The following is a 14,528-nucleotide window of genomic DNA, read 5'->3' on the forward strand; positions in this document are numbered from 1 at the left end:
TGGATATACAAAAGATAGTAAGAAAGGAATCGATGCATAACACTAAAGAAAGTCATCAAATCATGAGGAAAAAGAGCAAGAGAATAAGAAAGCAACAGAGAGGAACTATAAAACAGCCAGAAAACAATTAACAAAATGGCAATAAGTACATATCTATCAATAATTACTTTAAATGTAAATGAACTAACTTGTCCAATCAAAAGACAGAGTGTCTGAATGGATAAAACAAAACAAAACAAAACAAAACAAAAACAAGACTCATCTATATGCTGCTTATAAGACACTCACCTGAGATGTAAAGATGCACATAGGCTGAAATTGTAGAGACGGAAAAAGACATTACATGTAAACAGAAACCAAAACAAAGCTTGTGTATCTATACTTATATCAGAAAAAAGAGACTTTAAAACAAAGACTCTAAGTAAAAGACAAAGAAACACATTACATAATGATAAAGGGGTCAATCCAACAAGATATAACATTTGTAAATATATATGCACCCAACATACAAGCACCTACATATATAAAGCAAATATTACATGGTCAGCATTACCCTGATAACCAAAACCAGACAAAGACATCATATACACACACACAAAATCACAGACTATGTCCCTGATGAACATAGATCCAAAACTCCTCAAGCAAATACTAGCAAACTGAATTCAACTATACGTTAAAAGGACCATACGCTGTAATCAAGTGGAACTTATTCCAGGGATACAGGATGATTCGACATCTGCCAATCAACCGACATGATACATCACATTAACAAAATGAAGGATACAAGTCATATGATCATCTCAATAGATGCAGAAAAAAGTATTTGACAAAATTCAACATCCATTTATGATAAAAACTCTCAACAAAGTAGGCATAGAGGAACATGCCTCAACATAATAAAGGTCATATATGACAAGCCCACAGCTAACATCATATGCCACAGTGAAAAGCTGGAAGCTTTTCTTCTGAGATCAGGAACAAGACAAAGATGCCCACTCACCATTTTCATTCAACATAGTATTGGAAGTCCCACCCAGAGAAACTTGGAAAGAAAAAAATAAAAGGCATCCTAATTAGAAAGGGAGAAGTAAAACTGTCACTATTTCCAGATGACATAATTATATAGAGAGAAAACCTTTAACACTCTACCAAAAAACTGTTAGAACTAATAAACAAATTCAGTAAAGTTGCAGGTTACATAATTTTTATACATCTTATACACTAATAATGAACTATCAGAAAAGGAAATTGAGAAAATAATCCCATTTACAATTATATATAAATAATGAAATACTTAGGAACAGATTTAACCAAGTAGGTAAAAGATCAGTACACTGAAAACTATAAGAAAATAATTTAAGAAACTGGACACACAGATAAACGGAAATATATCCCATGCTCATGGATTGAAAGAATTAATATTGTTAAAATATCCATACTACCCAATGTAAGCCACGGATTCAATGCAATCCCTATCAGAATCCCAAAGGCATTTTTCACAGAAATAGAACAAACAATCCTAAAATTTGTATGGAACCACAAAAGACCCAGAATTGTTAAAGCAATCTTTAGAAACAAGAACAAAGCTGGAGGCATCACACATCCTGATTTCAAAATATGTTACATAGTTATAATAATTACAACAGTATGATATTGGCATAAGGACAGACATAATGACCAATGAAACAGAATGTAGAGCCCAAAAGTAAATCCACACATACATGGTCAATTAATTTATAGTAAAGGACACTAGAATATACAATAGGGAAAGGACAGTCTCTTTAATAAATAGTGTTGGGAAATCTGGACAGTCATATGCAAAAGAATGAAACAAGGCTACTGTCTTACACCATTAACAAAAATTAACTCAGAATGGATTAAAAACTTGAATGTTAAGACCTGAAACCATAAAACCTACTAGAAGAAAATACAGATGATAAGCTCCTTGACTTTGGTCACGAAAATGGTTTCTGACTCCAAAAGCAAAGGTAACAAAAGCAAAAATAAGTAAGTAGGACTACGTCAAACTAAAAAGCTTCTGCACAGCAAAAGAGACTATCAACAAAATGAAAAATCAACCTACAAATAGGAAAAAAAATTGTAGATCATACATCTGACAAGGGGCTAATGTCCAAAATATATGAAGAACTCATACAATTTAGTTGCAAAAAAAAAAATCATTCTGATTTTAAAAAAGGGCGGGGGGGGGGGGGGACAAAGAATCTGAATAGACAATTTTCCAAAAGAAGACATCCAGATGGCCAACAGGCATATGGAATGATGCTCAACATCACTCACTAATTATTAGAGAAATGCAAATCAAAATGACAATGAGATATCACTATGGCTTTTAACACAAAGATAAGAAATAACAAGTGTTGGGGCACCTGAGTGGCTCAATTGGTAGAGTATGCAACTCTTGATCTTGAGGTTGTAGGTTTGAGCCCCACATTGGGTGTAGAAGATCACTTAAAAATAAAACCTTAAAAAAAGAGAGAAATAATGAGTGTTGGCAGGGATGTGGAGAAAAGGGGGCATTCTATGCACTGTTGGTGGGAATATAAAATGGTACATCCAGTATGGAAAACACTATGACAGTTACTAAAAAAATTAAAAGTACAACTACATATGATCCAGTAATTCTTTTGGGTGTTTATCAAAGAAAATAAAAACACTAATTCAAAAAGACATATGCACTCTTATGTTCATTGCAGTATTATTTATTTACAAAAATTTTTTAATGTTTATTTATTTTGAGAGAGAGAGAGAGAGAGAGAGAGAGAGAGCATGAGCAGAGGAGGAGCAGAGAGAGAGGGAGACAAAGAATCCAAAGCAGGCTCCAGGCTCCAAGTTTTCAGTACAGAGCCTGATGGAGGGCTTGAACTCACGAACTGTGAGACCATGACCTGTCACATGCTAAGTGACTGAGCCACCCAGGTGCCCCGCAGCATTATTTATAATAGCCAAGATAAGGAAACAACCTAAGTATTCTTTAGTGGATGAATGGATAAAGAATATATACAAAGTATATACTAAATATTTATTATACTATACTATATATACACTATATGCTATATGTAATTACTAGAGTAATTATATATAGTAATATATATTATAATATATATATACTATATATAGTAATTATAGTAATCTAAATATAATAATATAGTCAATATAGCAATGTATCATATATATAGTAATATATATTACTGTATATTATTATATCCCATATATAAATTATATACTATAGTAATTATATATAGTAATATATATAATGGGATACTACTTAAAAAAAAGAAATGAAATATTTCCATCTGTGACAACATGGATGGAACTTGAGAGTATTACACTAAGTCAATTAAGTCAGAGGAAAACAAATACCTTACTTATATGTGCAATATAAAAAAAACAAAACAAGGGGCACCTGGGTGGCGCAGTCGGTTAAGCGTCCGACTTTAGCCAGGTCACGATCTCGCGGTCCGTGAGTTCGAGCCCCGCGTCAGGCTCTGGGCTGATGGCTCAGAGCCTGGAGCCTGTTTCTGCTTCTGTGTCTCCCTCTCTCTCTGCCCCTCCCCCGTTCATGCTCTGCCTCTCTCTGTCCCAAAAATAAATAAAAAACGTTGAAAAAAAAATTTAAAAAAAACAAAACAAAACAAAACAAAACAAAATAGATACAGAGAACAGAATGGTGATTGCCAAGGAGAAGGGGGATTGTGAGGTGGGTAAAATGGGTGATAGGGATCAAGAGGTACAAACTTCCAATCATAAAATAAATAGGTGAAAAGGATATAATGTACAACATGGTGACTGTAGTCAGTAATATTGTATTGCATATTTGAAAGCTACCAAAAGAGTAAATCTTAAAAGTTCTCATCACAACAAAAAAATGTTTTGTAACTTTGTTTGGTGATGGATGAACTGGCCTTATTGTGGTGATCATTACAGTGCATAAAATACTGAATGACTACGTTATACAACTGAAACTAATACAATGTTATCCATCAATTATAACTCAATAAAAATTTTAAATATAAATTCAAATCATTTTAACTATGTTTATATTTACATCATTCTGAAATTATTGGCAAGTTAAATATTCCTTATCATCAGGATAGCTACCCTAACAGAATCTCTAAACAAACTCATATAAATATTATTAGAGAAATTCCACATGTTGAGAAGGTACCACGTGTTTTAAAAAAAATCAACTACAACAACAACAACAAAAACAAAAACAAAAAAACACCAAAACCTGGGCCATTCTCATGCAGTGATTTTCCATCATACTTCCTTTAAGTGTCTGTGGGACAAATGCCACTTTTAATTATTTTAGTCCATTCTTGCACTTTGGGTTTCATAGATAATTACAGTAAAGTTACAAAAATAGAAAAGGAGGAGCACTAGCAATTATGTTATGACACTTAATCCAAAAGAAATTTAAAATTAACCAAAGTTAATTCACTCATCATTTCTTTTTTGTTCAATAAATATTGGTCACATATTACCCATGTACTAGGAAAACAACTTTTACTGATAATTATTAATTCAGGACTTACAATCAGTCATATGGGAAAATGAATATGTTTGCTTTCAAATGTTCCATAAAACAACTTATGGATTTTTAGGTCTAATGAATTCTTTTTTTTTTTTTAACGTTTATTTATTTTTGAGACAGAGAGAGACAGAGCATGAGTGGGGGAGGGTCAGAGAGAGAGGGAGACACAGAATCTAGAACGGGCTCCAGGCTCCGAGCTGTCAGCACAGAGCCCAATGTGGGGCTCGAACTCACGGACCGAGAGATCATGACCTGAGCCGAAGTCAGCCGCTTAACCAACTGAGCCACCCAGGCGCCCCTAGGTCTAATGAATTCTTAAAAATTGAGTCCTCCTTTAAAGTTGTTTAGCAATGTCTTCTTCTAAGACACAAGCTAGAAACTGTGGCCCAATGAACTTTGCCTCACACTGAGAGTAAACTGACCTTGTTTCTTTATGAAGTCCAGCCAGTCATATCCTGGATTATACTCAACGAAGAAAATAGTAGAACAAAAATTTTTTCATTTAAGTGTACTTCATTTGTTCATTCTGAGAACATATACTGAGCATTATCTACATGTAAGGAACATACGGGGTCCTACAGATACAAAAGCAAATACAGTCCTTTACCTTCAATGAAATTATAATAGAAAAAAATTACACTATGTTTATAGAAATTGACAAGCTAATTCTTGCCATGAAAATGCAAAATTTACATGGAAATGCAAAAGCCAAGCACAGCTGAGGCAATTGCAATAAGGAATGTAGAGGACTTACACTATTACATATCAAGATGTATCATATAGCTATAGTAATAAAGACAATGTGATATTGGCGTAAAAATAATGAACTAGACTCAATGGAACAGAATTCAAAGATCCACAAATAAATTCATGCATATAAGATCACATTATTTATAACTAATGTATCACTGAAGAACAGTAGGAAAAGGAAAGTCTTTTCAATAAATGGTATGGGGACAATTGGATACCCCCCTCCCCGACACACAAAATGAATCTTGACTAATACTACACTATATACAAAAATCAAGTCCAGATGGATTGTACATCTAAACATCAAAAGTAAGATAATAAAACTTAAAAAAAAACCTTAGAAGACAATCTTCAGAAACTTGGAGTAGACAAAGACAGGTGACAGAAAGTGCTACATAAAGGAAAAAATGATAAATTAGGCTGCATTAAGTTTTTACAAAATTTTATGAAAAGACCAATTAAGAGAGTGAAAGGGAAAGCCAAAGAGTGGGAGAAGATATTTGAAATATGTATGTTGACAAATGACTCCCATTCTGAACATGTAAATGACTCTTACAAATCAATCAGGAAAAGTCAGGGGGAAATTAAGGGCAGAAGGCTTAGCCATCATTTCACACAAGCAAACATATGAAAAAGTTCTCCAATTCATTGGAATTAAACCCACAAAGCAATTTCACAATTTATCTATCCTAATAGCTAAAATGAAAACACACATAAATTACCAAGTGTCACTGAGGATGTTCCATTCTAAGACTACACCCAATAGAAAGAGGTATACATAATTACCGAAAGATATGTGTAAGAATGTTCAGAAGTGTAATATCCTCAAACCAGACTTAGAAGTAGAATGAATAAATGTATTTACACTGTAATACTATACTGCAATGAAAATGAGCTATAGCCACATAATACAAAATGGATGAATATAATATTGAATTAAAGAAGACAGCTTCAAAAGAGTACTTATTATATGATACCATTTCAATGATGCTCAGAAGGCAAAACTAAATTAGGATAGTAGATTTTGGGATAGTGGTTACCCTTACTAGGGAGGAAGTGATAACTTGAAGGGAACAAAAGGGGACTTCTGGGTGCTCATTATGTTCTGGATATTGGATTAGATAGGTGTGCTCACGTGTACATTTTGTTAGGCTGAACATTTTAGATTTCAGCATTTTTCTCTGCATATAATGTATCCTATACTTTGATTAAAAGTCACTTTAAAAATTATACTATGGGGGCACCTGGGTGGCTCAGTCAGTTAAGCATCTGACTTTGGCTCAGGTCATGATCTCGCGATTCATGAGTTTGAGCCCTGCGTCAGGCTCTCTGCTGTCAGTACAGTCAGCTTCAGATCCTCTGTTCCCCCCTCTCTCTGTCCCTCCCCCTGTCATTCTCATTCTCTCTCAAAGTAAATAAATAAACTTTAAAAATTATAGTATGGAAACTTCCATTTCTGGCCATGATTTCATCTCCCACTATAAACAACTGAACTTGCCCTCCCACCAAAAACAACTAGAAAACTGGATAAAATATGGAACAGTTGCTTTCAAAAAATGGACAACCAGCAGTGAAGGATGTTTTTCCCTAAAAGAAAGGAAACAAATGAAGTTATCCTTATGATTACCCCTGCATTCCTCTTGGAAACAATTTTTAGACCCCAACCAGGAAAGAACAATCCAGCCAAGGTACACTCATCTCATCAAATTGAGGAGACAAAGATTAGAGTTTAGGAAGGCCAAAGCAGCTCTAATTTGGAAGACAAAATGCCAGAGAGGAAATCAGTTATGCAGAGAAGGAGCTCCAGAAATCTTCATGGGGATCCTCTTGGTTCTTTGACAAACTGTAGGATGCACTTATGTATAATAAAATCCTACAAGACCAGGCATAGAACTTATAGGGGAACTGGAGCTAACATTCTCAGAATTCACATAGGGCTGGGAGATGTATTTCATTTTATTTTGTTCTATTCTATTCTATCTTCTTTTATTTATTTTTAATTGAATTGTAACTGGCATACAATGTTACTTTAGTTTTAGAAGTACAACATAGTGATTCAACAACTCTATACACTATGTTATACTTACCACAAGTGTAGCTACCATCTGTCAACATACAATACTAACATAATACCATTGCCTATATTCTCTATGCTGTACCTTTCATCCTATGACTTATTCACTCCATAACTGGAATCCTGTACTTCTCACTCCCTGTCACCCATTTTACCCAATCCCCCCTGTCCCGGTAATCACCAGTTTGTTCTCTGTATTTATGGGTCTGTTTCTGCTCTTTTGGCTTGTGTGCTTATTAATCTGTTTTATTTTTTAGATTCCATATATAAGAGAATTCATATGGTATTTTTCTCTGTTTGACTTATTTCATTTAGCATAATACCTTCTATGTCCAACCATGTTGTCACAAATGGCAAGATCTTATTCTTTTTATGGTTGAGTCATACTCTTCTTTATCCGTTCATCTGTCGATGAACACTGAGTTGCTTCCATATATTGGTTATTGCAAATAATGCTACAATAAGCAGAGGAGTGCTTATACCTTTTTGAATTAGTGTTTTCGTTTTCTTTGGGTAGATACCCAATAATTGAATTAGTGGATCATATGGCATTTCTATTTTTAATTTTTTGAGGAAGCTCCATGCTGTGTTCCACAGTGGCTGCACCAGTTTACGTTCCTACCAACAGTGCATGAGAATTCCCTTTTCTCCACATTCTTGCCAACACTTGTTATTTCTTGTCTGTTTGATTCTATCCATTCTGAAAGATGTAAGGTGATATTTCATTGTGGTTTTGATTTGCAGTTCCCTGATGATTAGTGATGCTGAACATCTTTTTATGTGTTATTTTAAATAGCCAGACTAGAGAGATGTCATTGAAAATATGGAGCATTCAGTGAAGACTACAGATGGGTTACAACTTTTAGCAGGACTCAACTAGCTTCAGAATAAGAGACACTCTAAATCCATCCTTAAAAACTTAAAAACAAGCTTCAAAACAATGAATATGATCCATGAGTAACGTAACTGCCTGAAAAACAAACTAAAATCACTTTTTTAAACAACTCTATACATTAGTGAAATACAATCATTCAATAATGTAGCATTTACAATGTCCAGCATCCAATGAAAAATAAGAAAGATGCTGCAAAACATGACCCACATCCAGGAGAAAAATTGGTCCACAGAAACAGGTTCAGAAATGAGAGATAATGAAATTAGCAGACAAAGACTTTAAAGCAGCTATAATAAAAATGGCCAAGGTTTAAAGAAAAACTATAAATCATGTATTTAATAAGCACAAAAAATCAAGCAGAATAAAGAAATGAAAACCACTGAAAGACAAATTATATCCAAATTGCTACAAAGGAATGACAAAGAGAAAATCTCAGGGGTGCCTGGATGGCTCAGTCAGTTAAGTGTCTGACTCTTTGGGTTCAGGTCATGATCTCATGACTCATGAGATTGAGCCTCATGTCCAGCTGCTTGGGATTTTCTCTCTCACTCTCTCTGCCCCTCTCTTGCTCACACTGGCTCTCTCTCTCTCTCTCTCTCTCTCTCTCAAAGTAAATAAATAAATAACAAAAAAGAGAAAATCTTAAATGCAACTCTCCCCAAAGACATACATGCAGAAGAACAAAGATGAAAACGATGATAGAATTCTTACCAGAAATTTTAAGCCAAAAGCAATAGACAAATATCTTTAAAGTACTGATAGAAAAGAAACGACAGCCTAGATTTCCATTTTTAGAGAAAAATGTTTTTTAAAAAGCAAAACAAAGATTTTCCACAGGAAATTTGAGAGCACTCATTGCCTGCATCCCCATGTATATGATAAGAAATATTAAAGTCCTACAGGCAAAAGGAAAATCATAGCAGATGGAAATTTATATCTACACAAGTAAATGAAGAACATCAGAAGTGATAAATGTGTGAGTAAATATAAAAGAATTTTTCTTATTTTGAAATTTTACTTAACAATAGATTGCTTCAAGCACAAAATAGTACAACGTAAGGTTTATAACATATGTAGAAGTAAGGATCATGACAGTAGTAGCACAAAGGAATGGATGCCAAAAATAGAAACATTCTGTGGTGAGGTCCTTACATAATATGGAATGTGGTACATTAGTTAAGGCAGACTAAATTAAAAAACATGTAAAAAAAAAAACGTCGTGAACTCTTAAGCAAGAACTTAAAAATAAAGCAACTTCATGATTACAAGATGCCTTTCCATTTATCTGTGTCTCCTTTGATTCTTTCATCAATATTTTACAGTTTTCAGTGTGCAAGTCTTCCACCTCCTTGGTTAAGTTTAGTCCTAAGTATTTTATTCTTTTTGATGTTATTGTAAATGGGATTCATTTCTTAATTTCCTTTCAGATAATTCATTGTTAGTGTTTAGAAATGTAACTGATTTTTATATGTTGATTTTGAATCCTGCAGCTTTCCTGAATTTATCTGTTAGTGCTAACAGTTCTTTGGTAAGGTTTTTAGGGTTTGCTATGTATAAGATTATGTCAACTGTAAACACAGATAATTTATTTCATCCCTTCAGATTTGGATGCTGTTTATTTCTTTTTCTTGCCTAATTGCTCTATCTAGAACTTCTAGTACTGTGTGGATTAGAAGTGGTAAGAGTAAACATCCTTATCTTGTTCCTGATTTTGAAGAAAAGTTTTCAGTTTTTTACCATTCAGTATGATGTTAACTATGAGCTCATCATATATGACCTGCATTATGTTGAGGGACATTCCATCTGAATGTTTGTTCAGCATTTTTATCCAGAAAACATACTGAATTTTGTCAAATGCTTTTTCTGCATCTATTGAAATAATTGTATGATTTTTATTCTTCATCTTGTTAAAGTGGTATATCACATTTACTGATTTGCATATATTGAACCATTTGTGCATCCCAGAGATAAATCTTTCTTGATCATGGTATATGATGCTTTTAATGTATTGTTAAATTTGGTTTGCTAGTATTTTGTCAAAAAATTTTGCATTTATTTTCATAAAGAATATTGGATGAGGGTTTTTTGTTGTTGTTATTGTACTGTCTTTGTCTGGCTTTGGATTGATAAAAGAAATTAAAGAAGAAATAAATAAGTGGGAAGACATCCCATCTTCATGAATTGGAACACTCAATATTGTTAAAATGTTTATACTGCTCAAAGCAATCTACAGATTCAATGCTGTTACTATTCAATGTATAAATAAACCCATGCGTCTAATCTTGAACAAGGATGCCAAGAATACACAATGGAGAAAGATAGTCTTTACAACAAATGGTGTTTGTAAAACTGAATATCAAAATGCAAAGGAATGAAATGGAATACTTACCTTATACCATATACAAAAATCAACTCAAAATGGATTAAAGAGTTAAATATAAGACTTGAAACCATAAAATTTCTAGAACAAAATAAGAAAGCCTCATGACATTGCTCTTGGCAATGATTTCATGGATATGACACTGAAAGTACAGATAGCAAAAGCAAAACTAGGCAACCGGGATGACATCAAATTAAAAAGCTTCTGGACATCAAAAGAAGCCATCAGCACAGTGAAAAGGCAACCTAAGAATGGGAGAAAATATCTGTAAACCACACATCTGGTAGGGGGTTAATTTTCAAATATATATATGGAACTCTTATAATTCAATAGCAAAAACAAAACCAAAAGAAAATACAAAATAAACAAAAAACAAAAAACAAAAACAAAACAATAACCTGACTGGAAAATATCTGAAGGACTTTGGATAGACATCTCTTGAAAAAAGACATAAAAATGGCCAACAGGTATATAAAAAAGTGCTCAACATCATTGTCAGGGCAATGCAATTTCAATTCACAGTGAGATACCATCTCCCATCTGTTAGGATGGCTACTTATCAAACCAAATCAAACCAAAACAAAAGATAACAAATGTTGGTGAGTTTGTGGAGAAACTGGATCTCTGGTACACTGTTGGTAGGAATGTAAAATGGTGTAGCAGCTATGGAAAACAGTATGGAGGTTCTTCATAACATTTAAAATAGAACTACCATATAATTCACCAATCTCACTTCTGAGTATGTGCCCCGCCCCCCCCAAATTGAAATCAGGATCTTGAAGAGATAATCTGCATGCCCATATTCATTGCACCACTATTCACAATAGCCAAGATATGAAAACAACCCAAATGTCCATCAAAAGACAAATGAATAAATAAAGTGTGGTATATACATACAATGGAATATTATTCAGACTTAAAAAAGAAGGAAATCTGGGGCGCCTGGGTGGCTCAGTCGGTTAAGCGTCCGACTTCAGCTCAGGTCACGATCTCACAGTCCGGGAGTTCGAGCCCCGCGTCGGGCTCTGGGCTGATGGCTCAGAGCCTGGAGCCTGCTTCCGATTGTGTGTCTCCCTCTCTCTCTGCCCCTCCCCCGTTCATGCTCTGTCTCTGTCTCAAAAATAAATAAACGTTAAAAAAAATTAAAAAAAAAAAGAAGGAAATCTTACCATTTCTGAGAACATGTGGACCTGGAAGACATTATGCTAACTGAAATAAGTCAGTCATAGAACAAATACTGCAAGATTCACTTATATGAGGTATCTAAAATGGTCAAATTTACAGAAGCAGAAAATAGACTGGAGGTTGCCAGGGAATAGGGGCAGGGAGAAATGGGGAGTTGTTCAGTGGATGTAAAGTTTCAGTTATGCTAGATAAGTAAGTTCTAGAGATCTGCTATACAACATAGTACCTATAGTTACCAGTGTGGTATTGTGCACTTAGAAATTTGTTGAGTATAGATTTCATGTTAAGTGTTCTTCATGCACACACACACACACACACACACGCACGCACACACAAACACAAGGAGACTTCTGGAGTTGTTTACCCTGACTGTAGTGATGGTATCATGGGTGTATGCATATGTTCAGGCTCATCAAATTGTATACATTAAATATGTGCACTTTTTTATATCAGTTGAAGCTGAATAAAGCTATAAGAAATAAAACAAAGATGTATAGTTAATGAAGTAATAATGATGATAAAATAGTAAAAAATACTCAATCTGAAAGAATGCAAGAATAGAGAGATAAGGAACAAATAAAAGCAGAACACAGAGAAAATCAGGAGTCATCCTTAATCCAACTATATCAATAATTATAGACAGAACTGGAAATAGAAATATACAAACTCACATATATACTTAGTTGAAGACAGAAAATAAGCAAGTATATGGAAGAGTTGAATATCATCAATATGACCACACAGACATCTATAAAACCCTCCACTCAACAACTGCAGGATACATATTCTTTCAAGTACACATGAAACATTTACCAAAATAGACCATATTCTGGGTCACAATATTAGTTTTAATAAATTCAATAAAATTGAAATCCGAGAAAGTATGGCCTCTGAATAAAACTAAATTAAATTAAAAATCAATAATAAATAGATATTTGGAAAATCTCTAACTATCTGAAAATTAAAGAACACAATTCAAAAATACTCATGTCACAAAGAAGAAATCATAACAGAAATTCAAAAGTATTTTTAACTGAATGATAATGAAAACGCAACATATCAAAATTTGACCTTGGGGTAGGCAACAATATCTTAGCTAACACAAAAAAAGCATTAATGGTAAAAGGGAGAAAATGGTGATTAATTTAAACAAAGACATTTGAGGGAGAGCAGAGGAAGAAGACCCTTGGAAAAAGAAGAAGAAAGATAAATCAGTAGAAGTGGGTGGGACACTAGGAGGGAACTTTTCAGAACTATCTAAGAAGACAAGAAGAGTGCATTTCCTTAAGATGCCAAATAAAACTAAGAGGTCAGATAAAAGAACAAGTAGAGAGGGCAGGGAACCATGGGTAATGAAACTCACTAAAATGAGTATGTGAAACAGCACCTGGGTGAAAACCAGCCCAGTGGATTTGGAAGAGATCATTACTTAGAACACTGGCACCTAAAGAAGTTTGAGTATTTAACTACATTGGCACTTGCAGATTAAATATTTTGGAATACATTCTTTTCTCAAAAAAATTTTAATGCTCATTTATTTTTTGAGAGAGAGAGAGAGACAGAGAGAGAGAGAGAGAGAGAGAGAGAGAGAGAGAGAGAGAGAGCAAGCCAGGAAGGGGCAGAGAGAGAGAGGGAGACACAGCATCTGAAGTAGGCTCCAGGCTCTGAGCTGTCAACACAGAGGCCGACGCGGGCTCAAGCCCACAAACCGTGAGATCATGACCTGAGCTGAAGTTGGACGCTCAACAGACTGAGCCACTTAGGTGCCCCAAATACTTTGGAATACATTCCTAACCATTATACACTGCCCACCTCAATCCCACCCCCAACCAAAAGAATGAATTGTAAAAATTATCTTCTCTGCTTTCTCTGCTTTAAAACTAAAGAGTGCATTTATGTAGTAATTCTCTATCACTGAAAAGCTATAATAACCAAGCCCTTGTAGAACATGTCTCATTTCTTCAATTTGGCACTTTAGAAGTATTTCCTAGGTTGTATTGATGCCACTGATGATGAAAATAAGTCAAATTATTGAATTTATAAAAAGATACCTTAGACATTTGAACAAAACTGAACATTTTCAATAAATCTTTAGCTATTTCAATACAGAGATAGCCTGAACCTGTTGTTGCCACTTATTCTTTCTTCCAAGAGTCACATTTATGTTTGGAGTTTTAAAGACTAAAAGTGAATGGACAGAGGGGCTTCTCTCCTATTTTGTTTTCCAGGCAGATGAGAATTTTGACAGATCTGCAGCAGGGCTAGGCATTTCCCATGGAAGTCTGTAGCAACAGTATGCATGTGAGATTTTTGATTGTGTCCCTATTTTCTTAATATAGATTCGGATACCAGAATCTACTTGAACAGGAAATAGGCAGCTGTACTAATATGGACAGTCAGCTCAGTATATGGTTTGTACAGTATGTAGTTTGTGTGAGAAAACTTCATCTTTTAAAGCAAATTCATTATATCCACAGTGTCCTTGTCTAATCCAAGCATGGAAAATAACAACTGACCACTGACTAGAATCCAGCTTTATACATGTCCCCCAAAATATGAATAATGAAGTATCTGCTCTGTGGTGTCTATAATCACAGCACCAACAGCTAATGGCCTCTGCAGTCAAGTATGAACAACTACTTGGAAAAAGAGATCTTTCTATTCCTTTTACTGTATGTAAGCCAGA

The 14,528-nt window shown here is 34.3% G+C and overlaps 1 protein-coding gene across 9 annotated transcripts in view; it reads right to left on the bottom strand.

Moving 5' to 3' along the window:
- The window catches only part of SLC25A21 (solute carrier family 25 member 21), a 484,023-nt gene that overhangs the window by 230,083 nt on the left and 239,412 nt on the right, over positions 1–14,528 (bottom strand). For 4 of the 9 annotated variants that reach the window (XM_058738861.1, XM_058738867.1, XM_058738866.1 and 1 more), the window contains exons 1-3: positions 2,391–2,496; positions 1,004–1,045; positions 289–312 (exon numbers count right to left, since the gene is read on the bottom strand). The exons of 2 other annotated variants lie outside the window; for them this stretch is intronic. The gene's annotated coding sequence lies outside the window, so the exon portion shown is untranslated. Of the gene's footprint in view, positions 1–288; positions 313–1,003; positions 1,046–2,390; positions 2,498–14,528 lie in introns of those variants that run through there. 3 more of the 9 variants (XM_058738865.1, XM_058738864.1, XM_058738862.1) reach the window with 2 other exon arrangements.

The sequence above is a fragment of the Neofelis nebulosa genome, chromosome 7 (genome assembly GCF_028018385.1).
Source record: "Neofelis nebulosa isolate mNeoNeb1 chromosome 7, mNeoNeb1.pri, whole genome shotgun sequence".
Taxonomy (NCBI): Eukaryota; Metazoa; Chordata; class Mammalia; order Carnivora; family Felidae; genus Neofelis; species Neofelis nebulosa.